Below are 13,212 nucleotides of genomic sequence, written 5' to 3'. Positions count from 1 at the left end.
GTTTAACGTGTGACTTAAAACTAATTCAGTGATGTCAAACTCCGATTTAATGTGCCCTTGGTTTATCTACTCCATAGGTGGCAAGCCAGGGTTGCCAGATATTTTGAAATTTGGTGGGCCGAACACTTCCTGCTTTTAAAAGATACAATGACGCTATTTGCACAGTACCTGTCGGTACCTTGACAAAACTGTTCTTCTGGGAGATGGTATTTCTATTTTGTAAAAGCTAATGATTGATGTAGAAGGAAACAATCACACCAAATCACACTATGAAGATGGTTTACTCATAGCTCACCAACTGTTGTAGAGCTACAAGTCCCAGCATCCTGGAATATATTTTCTGTTTAATATAACCACCACTGGAGAAGCACAGATTACTTCCACCTGATTAAATACATCATGACCAGTATACAATTTGCTACAATAAATAGACGTAGAAAGCCCCCCCCTCATCCAATAAACCATGAGGACAACTCTGGCCTGTGTGTTTGAAGAGACACAAACATCACTACTTAAAGACATGAGTGACATCCTCTAAACTACATGACCAATTCATGTTGGGTGATGGTTCAGATTTAAAATCCTGTTATATATTGCTACTATTGTTATGGATAATTGTTTACAGTACATCCAGTGCTTCACTGATTTGTAACTAATAATACTGATATTTGTACCCATCACGTATCCACACATATAATATAACTAAACAACCAAGAGATAGAGACCAGAAATGTTAATAATAGGGGCACTCTGGAATTTATTCTTCCAATATATACCGATTAACTTTATTAATACAATTCCATAACTCTTTATTAGCATAAAATACTATATAGTAACTTATGATAAAAGAATCTTTAATTAGCAAAATATTAAAAACAATGAAATGTATGTTGTGATCCAATGTTGTAGTGCAATGTTAAAAATAGCAATTATCCACTGCTATAACATGCCACTGCTGATATATCAATTCTTAATGTTACAATGTAAATGTTGAAAAGCTCCTAGAAATTTCTCAACTTTTTGTAACTCCCATAACATATAACTCCTTATTAAGGGACTTAAAATATTACTGCGCCTCTATCCAGGGTAGGAAGTATATAGTCCTAAAATACTCATAAGGACACTTGTGATGTTAGTACAGAGTAAAATCAATGGTGGCTGCATTGTTAATACTAGCCCTCATAGGCTACTTAACAAACAAATATAAGGCACTTCAAAGGTGCTTACGCTACCCCTTATATAGTTTCTGTGACCCAGGAAATACTGGGAATATATAATCAAATGGCACTGTCAGAAGATAGAATCTAGTGTCACTGCACTAACTCTAAATTAGAAAGGTTATATACCACCGCACTAAGTGTTATTTTTTACTTTTTACATATCCAGACTGATATTCTTATCACGTTTATATGAATATCATATAGCTGGATTGGTGCACCTCTGCATGTGAAATATTCAGTTTAAAGACACGTGTAATAGAAGAAAGCATGCTTGACAAGGGCTCTCTGTAATAGTCATTTTTCAAATTTAAAATATACCTTTTATTAGTTAAATTTAAAATATAATGTTCCCATTATAAACCTAAATATCGTTGGCAGCGACATAATAAAAAGAAGAGAAAGTAATGAAAATAAAGATTAAAATAAAAATATTAGTAAAATGGCAAGAGATGCCAAGCCTCGCTATGTTGTTCTATTTCTTATATATTTTGAGGATATATTTCATTCATTAATGGTTCTCACGTTGTGTGAATCCAAACTTAACCAGAATATCAGTGGATGAGTTCGGATTGCTGAGTAACAAGGTATGTATTCTTAGTTTTATTGATGAACCTTATTACTCCATTTTTATCATGAATCGTAACATTTATCACATACTAATATGTCCATTACGAGAGATTAGTCAATAGGACTTATATCAAGTTAATTTGTACCGTAACTGTTTCTCCTATAACAATAATGTTGATTTAATGTCATTTATTCAGTGTGAACTAAGAAACTGTTTGCACTTGGATCTCAGAGACGTTATAGCCTGGGGGAGCTAAGTTTCTCTTTTGTCACTTATCCGGTGCTAGAGATTGCTGGGTAAATGCCATGACTAATTAGCACTCTGACATCGGGTGATATGAGTCCTTTTTATAGCTATTCCTTGGCTCAAAGATTTTCAATTCAGTGCATCTCTATAAAACAGAATTAGTATCGCTCTGATAATAGGATCATAGTTTGTTTCTCCATTCTTGTCATAAATGGTAATATTCTTCATATGTCTAAATGTCTATTACAAAAAAATAGTCAATAAGACTTATATCAAGTTAGTTAGTACAGTAACTGATCCTCCTCTAAAAATAGTATGGATTTAGTATTATTTATTCAATATGAACTGTTACAAAGTAACTATTTGCACAGCAATCTTGGGGTCATTATAGCCTGGGGAAGGTTAAATTCCTCTTGTGTCACTTGTCCGCTGCTAAAATTTACTATGTAAATGCCGTGGCTAATTAACACTCAGACATCAGATAATCTAGATCCCTCTTATGGCTATCAGTGTGCTTATAGGATTTTCATTTCAATGCATCTCTATAAAACGGGATATCATTATAGCCTGGGGAGGGTTAATTTCCTCTTGTATCACTTGTCCGGTGCATTATCAACTGATCTACTGTGTACTGACCCGACTTGTCAGTTAACCCTTCTCCTGCCGAATCCCTAGCTTATCTGCACCAACTGATCTACTGTGTACCGACACGGCTTATCAATTAACCCTTCTCCTGCTGAATCCCTGGCTTATCTACATCAATTGATCTACTGTGTACCGACCCGGCTTTTCAGTTAACCCTTCTCCTGCTGAATCCCTGGCCTATCTGCACCAACTGATCTACCGTGTACCGACCCGGCTTGTCAATTAACCCTTCTCCTGCTGAATCCCTGGCTTATCTGCATCAACTGATCTACTGTGTACCGACCCGGCTTGTCAATTAACCCTTCTCCTGCAGAATCCCTGCTTTATCTGCATCAACTGATCTACTGTGTACCGACGCGACTTGTCAGTTAACCCTTCTCCTGCTGAATCCCTGGCTTATCTGCAGCAACTGATCGCTGTGTACCGACCCGGCTTGTCAGTTAACCCTTCTGCTGAATCCCTGGCTTATCTGCAGCAACTGATCGCTGTGTACCGACCCGGTTTGTCAATTAACCCTTCTCCTGCTGAATCCCTGGCTTATCTGCAGCAACTGATCTACTGTGTACCGACTCGGCTTGTCAATTAACCCTTGTCCTGCTGAATCCCTGGCTTATCTGCATCAACTGATCTACTGTGTACAGAACTGGTTTGTCAGTTAACCCTTCTCCTGCTGAATCCCTGGCTTAACTGCATCAACTGCATATAAATCATTATTTTATATGCCACTATTTTGTTTTCCCTGATTGTACATTTACAAGTAACTACTTTTTACCTGTTATTATTCTACTATTTATATGCCTTTATCTTGTTTTTCCTGATTTTATATTTACCAGCAACTACTTTTACCTGTTATTATTCTTGCCTATTTCCAGTGTCCTTATTACCTCTCCTTCTATTATTCCTTGCCTTCTACGCCCTAATTGGTTATTGTCCTCCATCTTGCTATTGTCTCCCTGCTTATTCTTACCTGTTATCCGCTGTCCTTATTATCTTACTGTTCTGCTATCATTCTTACATGTTTTCATTGTCCTTATTATCTCACTGTACTGTTGTTCCATGCCCTCCACGCCCTAATTCGTTATTATCTTCCATCTTTTCATTGTCTTCCTGCCATTGTTCTTACCTGTTTTTCAGTGTCCCCACTATCTCACTGTTCTGTTACTCGCTCTCCCTACTATGCCTCCCCGCTCTCACTCCATACCCATACTCTCCCCCCGCCCTACCTCTCCCGTTCCTCCCCGCCATCCCCCGCGCGCTGCTCATCTTGCTAACCTCATCCCCATTTCCCCCCTCTCCTCTCTCCCTTTGTTCTGTGCCCTCTGGAATGCCAGATCCGTCCGCAACAAGCTGACTGCTATCCACGACCTCTTTCTATCCAACTCCTTTAACCTTCTTGCCATTACTGAAACCTGGCTCTCCGATTCTGATACTACTTCCCCCGATGCCCTCTCCTATGGTGGCCTCTCCTTCACCCACTCCGCCAGGCCTTGTGTCCACCCAGGCGGTGGAGTTGGCCTCCTCCTCTCCTCCACCTGTACTTTTCATGTCATTCCCCCTGAACCCTCCCTCTCCTTCTCCTCTTTTGAAGCTCACTCCATCCGCCTCTTCTACCCCATCCACCTCCGCGTCACTGTCATCTACCGCCCCCCTGGCCCCACCTCCCTCTTCCTTGACCACTTTGCTAGCTGGCTTCCTTACTACCTCTCCTCCGATCTCCCCTCGATCATTCTCGGTGACTTTAACATCCCCATCAACAACCCCACCTACCCTGCTTCCAGCAAACTGCTCACCCTCTCTTCCTCGCTTGGTCTCACCCAATGGACCTCCTCATCTACCCACTGCCTTAGTCACTCCCTTGATCTTGTCTTATCCTACCTATGTAATCTCTCCGACTTCTCCATCCCTCCCTTTCCTCTATCCGACCACCATCTCCTCTCCTTCTCTCTCTCCTCTTCTCCTGCTCCCCTCCCCCTGCCCAAACCTACTCTGTCCATACGCAACCTCGACGCTCTTGACCCTGCCTCTCTGTCCTCCTCTCTCGATACCCTCCTTTCTCCCCTTTCCTCCCAGGCCTGCCCTAACCAAGCGGTCTCCCTCTACAATCACACCCTCACCTCCGCTCTGGACGCGGTCGCCCCTGCCCACTCCGTCCACCCCCGCTGCTCCAAACCCCAACCCTGGCACTCCAAATTTACCCGCTTCCTCCAAAAATGCTCCCGTTCCGCCGAACGTCACTGGAGAAAATCCCGCTCCCTGGCTGACTTCCTCCACTTTAAATTCATCCTTTCCTCCTACAGCTCTGCCCTCTCTCTCGCTAAACAATCTTTCTTTAAATCCCTCATCTCTTCCCAGTCCTCTAACCCCCGCCGCCTCTTTGCCACCTTCAGCACTCTCCTGGCCCCCTCCCCTCCCTCCTCCCTGACTGCCTCCGATTTCGCCTCCTTCTTCTCCTCTAAAATCGAGGCCATCCGACTTGAAATCTCCTCCTCCACTTTCTCTTCCACCCCTCCCACTCTTCTGTCCTCCCCCCCAACCACCTTCCCCTCCACTCCTTCCGTCCCACCACCGGCGAGGAAGTCCACTCTCTCATTTCATCCTCCCCCCCACTACCTGTCCCCTGGATCCCATCCCCTCCCACCTTCTTCGCTCCCTTTCCCCCACCACCTGCTCCCACCTCGCTCACCTCTTTAATCTCTCCCTCTCCACTGGCACCTTCCCCTCCTCCTTCAAACATGCCCTCGTATCCCCCATTCTTAAGAAACCTAATCTCGACCCCACTTCTCTCTCGAACTATCGCCCCATATCTCTTCCCCCTTTTGCCTCCAAAATTCTCGAGAGGCTCGTCTGCAGCCGTCTCACCTCCTACCTTTCTGAATACTCCCTCCTTGATCCTCTCCAGTCTGGTTTCTGCCCCCTCCACTCCACTGAAACTGCCCTGGCTAAAGTTACGAATGACCTCCTCTCTGCTAAAGACAGGGGCCACTTCTCCCTTCTCATTCTCCTTGACCTCTCTGCAGCCTTTGACACCGTTGACCACCCCCTCCTCCTTCACACCCTCCAGTCTTTTGGCCTCTCCGGCCCAGTCCTGTCCTGGTTCACCTCTTACCTTACTCACCGATCCTTCTCTGTCACCACCTCTGGGTCTCTCTCCCCCCCATCCACCCTTCCAGTCGGTGTCCCTCAGGGCTCTGTTCTGGGACCCTTACTCTTCTCTCTATACACCTCCTCCCTGGGTGAACTCATCAGCTCCTTCGGCTTCAGCTACCACCTCTACGCTGACGACACTCAAATATACCTCTCCTCTCCTGATCTCTCTCCCTCCCTCCTTTCTAGGGTGTCCGCCTGCATCTCTGCCATCTCCTCCTGGATGTCCTCTCGATTCCTCAAACTTAACCTTGCCAAAACTGAGCTCATAGTTTTTCCTCCCTCTCATACCCGATCCCCTTCTGACCTCTCCATCACTGTCGACAACACCTCTATCTCCCCTGTCCCCCAACTTCGCTGCCTTGGTGTCACCCTCGACTCCTCTCTTTCCTTTGGCCCCCACATCCTCTCTCTTGCTAAATCCTGCCGCTTCCAGCTGCGCAACATCGCTCGCATCCGGCCCTTCCTCTCCCAAGATGCCACCAAATGCCTTATCCACTCTCTGCTCATCTCCCGCCTGGACTACTGCAACCTCCTCCTCACTGGCCTCCCCCACTCTCATCTCGATCCCCTTTGATCCGTCCTTAACGCTGCAGCTAGGCTTATTTTCCTCTCTCGCCGCTCCTCTTTTGTCTCCCCCCTCTACCTAGCCCTTCACTGGCTCCCATTCCCCTTCAGAATCCTCTTTAAGCTCCTCACACTCACCTACAAGGCCCTCGCCAACTCCACTGCGCCCTACATCTCCACCCTCCTCTCTATTCATGCTCCATCCCGCCCTCTCCGTTCTGCCTCTGACCGTCGCCTCCCTTCGCCCCTTATAACCTCCTCCCACGCGCGTATCCAAGACTTCGCCCGCGCTGCCCCCCTCCATTGGAACAAGCTCCCTCCCTCCATCAGAATTTCCCCTAATCTGTCCAGTTTCAAACGGGCCCTAAAAACCCACCTTTTTCTTAAAGCCTTTCTGTCTCCCACTTAACTTCCTACCTTATCTTCTGCCTCTGTCCCCCTACTCTCCCTCTCTCCCCTGCGTCTCTCTGTCTGTCCACCCCTCCCCTTAGATTGTATGCTCCTCTGAGCAGGGCCATCTCTCCTCCTGTTTCCACCACTTCTAACTCTGCTCTCCAGCTACTTAGCCCTCCTCCTCGAGGGTCCTCCACCCCACGTCCACTCTCGTTCCCTCCTCCCCCTGGGGGTCTCCCTGTCTTCCGCGCCCTCCTTCTTGGGCCCCGTCATTTGCGGATCCTCCCTCCCCCTTCCCCGCCCTCTCTAGCTGTGCATTGAGCTTACTGAGTTGCTGTGTTTACTGTGCTGTCTCCCATTGTATTGTAATTTTGTTTGTCTCTGTACGGCGCTGCAGACGCCTTGTGGCGCCTTATAAATAAATATTAATAATAATAATAATTATGTGAATATCGTGGCTAATTAACACTCAGACATCGGGTGAACTAAATCCCTTTTTATAGCTATCCCTCGGTTAGTAGGATTTTCAATTCAGTGCATCTCTATAAAGCGATATTATCCCTCTAGTAATTGGATTGTAACATATCAAATCAAATCATAGAGACAACATGAGATCTTATTGTAACATAGCGAGGCGAACGCCGACGCGTCGTTTCGCTACTCACTTTAACTAGGCAAGCCGAGAGAGGGGAACTGACACTTCTTTTATATATGGGCCAATAAGATTATGTTGAAATCGGGAGAATCTTCTTGATAGACAAGAGCATTAACAAATCCATTAGGGGTCCCGCCCATCAGATATAGTAAGCTGATAGGTGTATTTTTTCTCATAGGTGGACATGAATGATATTTGTAAGTATCTATACGATCGTGCAAGAACTTATTGTTTATGTTTATAAATATATTGAACCTTCTTAGATTCTCCCAATATTCATTACAATGTGTAAGCTAATCACATTAAATCAAGATTAGGAAACCTTTTTTAATAAACAGAAACAATAGCAGATCGGTCAGGGGTCCTATACATCAAGTGAGTATAGGTAGTATTTATGAATATCTATTCATTCTAATAGGGACCTCTTTATTAAGGATATATTCAGCCTTCATAGATCCTCCTAAAATTTATTTACTAAATGATTTATTTATATTTTGTTATCGAAAAATATAACATAATTGTGGATTTTTGAGTAGTAAATGACTGTTTACATATATATATATAATAAAAAGATTTTTCCATTTTTATATGTGAGTGTGTTTTATTTTGAAGTAATAATACATATATATGTATTTTTGTGATAATTATTTTTAATAAAGAAAAAATGAAAAATTATAATAACAGTGGTTAAGGAGTGTGATTTTTAATAAAAAAATATATGTAAATGGAAGAAAGAAGCTTTTGCTATCTTGTCCCCATTGAAGTGAAAAAATAAGTTTAAGACATACATTCCCATGTATGATATAAATGTGTGACAACTCTTAATAAACAATTAAGGAGTGATAAAAGTGAAGAATGGAAATTGTTATAATCAGATTAAACCTAATTATTAAGAAGGATCATGTGTTATTACGTCCATTAGGGCCTACTAGATAAAAACCATGTAATTGGTTTTATCATTTAACCCATATGGCACCAGGCTGTTCATTAAAAATATTAATTTGGATTCTTTTTTCAGAAATTCTTGTTGTAAATTTCCACCCCTAATTCCTAGGGATACCTGTTCCATCACATATGCTTAGAGTGTATACGGATTATTTTCATGGTATAGTAGAAAATGTTTAGCTACTGTGGTGATGGGTTTAAATTTGTCCCTATCGCTGGGAGCATTTTTGATATTATTAACATGCTCCAATAAGCGTCTCTTAAATGGCCTGGTTGTCATACCTATATAATTCAGGCCACAGGGAGAAGTTAGACAGTAAACGACCCCAATTGAATTACAATTTACAAATTGATTGATTTTCCAAACTTTAGAATATCTATGCACATATTCATGCTGCCACATTCATTCTGCCACATTTGTGGAATCCCACTATTGGATTCAATGGTTTCCTTTTCTTAACAAAGTGGCTATGAACAAAGCGATTTCTCAGGTTACGGGCTCTCCGCCATGTTATGGTAATTCTGTCATCCAGGTTTAGTTTAAGATCATCATCTAATAATAATATATGCCAATGTTTTTGAAATATATTTGAGATATTTCTCCATTCAGAGCAGAATGTTCCTATCATTCTTGTTTTTTGTTCAGGAGCAGTTTTGGGCACAGGGAATATTAAGGATTCTCTCTCTCTTTGATTTACTTCATAAGAGGTCTTTTGTATATTCTTTTTGCTATATCCCCTTTGTAGGAGTCTTTCTCTTAATTCTCCAGATCTTTTATGGAAAGTGGTAATATCTGAACAGTTTCGTTTTGTTCGAAGGAATTCCCCTTTCGGGACACCCTTTATTACTGAAGGAAAATGTGCACTAGTAGAGTGCAATAAGCTGTTGGTGGCTGTAGATTTTCTATACATATCTGTTTTTAATTTTCCTTCTGTGTCTATAGATATTTGGAGATCAAGAAAGTTAATAGTTTGTTGTTGTATATCAGAGGTAAGTAGGAGATTCAAGTTGTTAGTATTTAGTTGTTCAGTGAATTTATGAAATGAAGTTTCTTCTCCTTCCCATAATAGGAGTATATCATCTATATATCTGAACCATATTTGAATATGGTCAGTATATAGTTCGTTCTGTTCATTAAAGACAAATTCCTTCTCCCACCAGCCGAGATATAAATTAGCATAAGTTGGTGCACCAGCTGTGCCCATAGCTGTTCCACGAATTTGTAGATAGTATCTATCGTCAAATACAAAGTAATTGTAGGTTAGTATGAATTCTAAAAGAGAGATCAGAAAATCATAGAAGTCATTTTTGCAGTCCATATCTAAAAAGTATTGGACTGCTTTAATGCCCTGCTGATGTGAGATATTTGTGTAAAGTGATTCCACATCATATGACGCTAATATAACCTCCTGATTGACAGAAATATCACTAATCTTAGATAGGACATCTAATGTGTCCCTAGTGTATGATGGTAAACTTGTGACATATTTACGTAGATGTTGATCAACGTATCTACTGCCATTCTCGGTCAGACTGTTAATTCCCGATATAATGGGTCTGCCAGGTGGATCAGTTATAGATTTGTGAACTTTTGGCAGGATATAAAAGGTAGGAATCTTTGGATTTTCTACTTTTAAAAATTCGTAATCTGATTTAAATATGATATTGTTTCTATAAGCATTATTGATCAGGTTGTTGTATTTCCTCACATAGTTGGCTGTAGGATTGAAAATCAACCTTTTGTAACACTGAGTGTTATTTAGTTGTCTATATGCTTCTGTCATATATTTAGATGTGGGTAATAAGACAATTTTACCGCCTTTGTCAGAAGGTTTTATCACTGTGTCTTCCCATTCATCTATTTCTTTAAGTGCTTTGAATTCTTGTTTTGATAGATTTTTATTAAGATTCCTTAATCTTGCCTGTCCAAGTAATTTATCTAAATCCTTAGATACCAGATCACGATAAATCTTAACCTGTGGACAAATTGTTATGTCTGGAGAAAAAGTGGATTTTTTCTTTAGTTTGGTCTGCTTTGGTATATCTTGTGTCATCTGATTCTCTTCTTTCCTATTGGTATCAAGTTCTTCTAGGATTGATAGAGCCTGTCTTTCATCATCAGTTAGAGATGCCAGTTCCATGTTCAATGTGGTATCCTCATTGGTCAAGCTTATCAGCTGAGGATCATTTATCCTTTTCTGGCTGCAGTAAAACTTTTTTTAATAATAATTTTCTTGTAAACAAGTTTAAATGTTTTTCCCATTCAAACCGGTTAAAAGATTGTGTCGGTGAAAATGATAATCCTCGACTTAGGACTCTTATATGTATCGGATCCAATTGTTTCTCAGTTAGATTGATAATTTTAAGCAATGAATCTGATACATCTAGCCTCTGTAGTTCCTCCGTTGGAATTGGGGACCTTCCCGTCCCTCCATTTGTTTCCTTTTTTTGCATTCTCTAAGTTTTGTGTCTCCCCCTCGTGTCGGTTTGAATCTGTAGTGCCTCCTCCTTCTGAGTGGCTCCGAGATTGCTGTGCAAATAGTTACTTAGTAACAGTTCATATTGAATAAATAATACTAAATCCATACTATTTTTAGAGGAGGATCAGTTACTGTAGTAACTAACATGATATAAGTCCTATTGACTATTTTTTTGTAATAGACATTTAGACATATGAACAATATTACCATTTATGACAAGAATGGAGAAACAAACTATGATCCTATTATCAGAGGAATACTAATTCTGTTTTATAGAGATGCACTGAATTGAAAATCTTTGAGCCAAGGAATAGCTATAAAAAGGACTCATATCCCCCGATGTCCGAGTGCTAATTAGTCATGGCATTTACCCAGCAATCTCTAGCACTGGATAAGTGACAAAAGAGAAACTTAGCTCCCCCAGGCTATAACGTCTCTGAGATCCAAGTGCAAACAGTTTCTTAGTTCACACTGAATAAATGACATTAAATCAACATTATTCTTATATTAGAACCAGTTAGGGTACGAATTAACTTGATATAAGTCATATTGACTAATCTCTCGTAATGGGCATATTAGTATGTGATCAATGTTACCATTCATGATAAGAATGGAGTAATAAGGTTCATCAATAAAACTAAGAATACATACCTTGTTACACAGCAATCCGAACTCATCCACTGATATTCTGGTTAATTTTGGATTCACACAATGTGAGAACCATTAATGAATGAAATATATCCTCAAAATACATAAGAAATAAAACAACATAGCGAGGCTTGGCATCTCTTGCCATTTTATTTATATCTTTATTTTAATCTTTATTTTCATTACTTTCTCTTCTTTTTATTATTTCGCTGCCAACGATATTTAGGTTTATGATGGGGATATTATATTTTAAATTTAACTAATAAAAGGTATATTTTAAATTTGAAAAATGACTATTACAGAGTGCCCTTGTCAAGCATGCTTTCTTCTATTACACGTGTCTTTAAACTAACTCTAAATTGTAGGACCTATACTGATCTCTCAGTCATTTATAAGCCTACCAACAAAACCTATATGGGAGCACCAAAGGAATTATCTAGTCTGATCTCTCAAATTGCTAGATATCCCTGTTGTGTTATTAGATAAATACATAATTAGATACATTTTATATTTCGCTAGGAGCCAGCTTTTTCAGAGTCAAGCCAATGGTACCATTCAATCGGTTATTTATACTTGAAACCACAGCCCTTTTCAAAGTAATACTTAGTAACGTGTATTGTCAACAAAAGACGTCAGCCGAGATTGACACTGCCTACAACCAATAGGATAAAAAGACCCGCCCACCCTTGACGGCGATTGGTCCATTCCATTATCTGTTATATGACAGGTAAGCAATACACCCAGCGACAAGTTACACATCGAGGAATAACATCCCGACTCTAATAAGTCCCCTCAAACATTCAAATCCTACTTTGGAACCTGCTCGTGGCCTGTTTATGGTGAAATGATGTTCTTTCCACTTCCGGATTTACTGAGAAAAATGTTGAAGTGTTCAATACGTATTTCTCCCGCTGTATAAGACTATGAGGCAAGCGCTGTTATATTTTTACTACAATAAAGTCTTACCAGACAGATAAGTATGTACAATTAACCAGACAACCATTTGTTCCGATAAACATATAAACAATCATTGGCCCCTGCAAAATATTTTAAAAAAAAATGTTTGTCGCACTAGTATAGATTAGGGGACTATTATTTATTGCATTATTTATTGCTGTACATTCTTAATAAATTAATTTTCTTCTTTTCTTTTCAGTTAATATCTTTTTTACTCTTCAAATAATTCAAGGGGCTGCCACTCTGCCAGGTTCTAAACATTAAACACAAGAACAAAATTGCTGATTTTTGACGGTGCACAATTTGTCCCAAATTTATAAAAAGCAAAAAATGTGCTTTCGCTAGATGTGCTTTTTCCAGTCAAAAAAAAAGCCTGGATAAAGCACATCTAGCGAAACGTGCATTGGCGTCTTGCTCAGTGTGCCTCTTATCTCATTTATTTATTTTCCCTACTATTTATCATGATCATTGATGCCAAAATAATTCTTACTCAGCTCTATTATTGTGCCAAATCCAAAGTGCAAGTTTACAATCAGGCAGTCAGCAATTTACTCCCCTTCACTCAATAAGATATAGAGAACCGTCTATATTTATCAGTTGACTCCATTCTTGACTAATTAGTATCCTGGGAATGTTCCATTCCCAATTGTGAAATATGTATATTATAGTGTCACTGATTTATATTTGTCCAGTAGTGGCACTGTACTTCACAGTATTCGTATTCATCCTTAAATTGCTATGCAT

The 13,212-nt window shown here is 40.3% G+C and overlaps 1 pseudogene; it reads left to right on the top strand.

Annotated features, from left to right (window-relative positions):
- Window positions 1-12,231: 12,231 nt before the first annotated feature.
- The window catches only part of LOC142143238 (centrosomal protein of 170 kDa-like), a 59,054-nt pseudogene continuing 58,073 nt past the window's right edge, over window positions 12,232-13,212 (top strand).

The sequence above is a fragment of the Mixophyes fleayi genome, chromosome 3 (assembly GCF_038048845.1).
Source record: "Mixophyes fleayi isolate aMixFle1 chromosome 3, aMixFle1.hap1, whole genome shotgun sequence".
Lineage (NCBI taxonomy): Eukaryota > Metazoa > Chordata > Amphibia > Anura > Limnodynastidae > Mixophyes > Mixophyes fleayi.
Note: the sequence above shows the minus strand (reverse complement) of the source record. Positions and strands in the feature narration are given on the sequence as shown.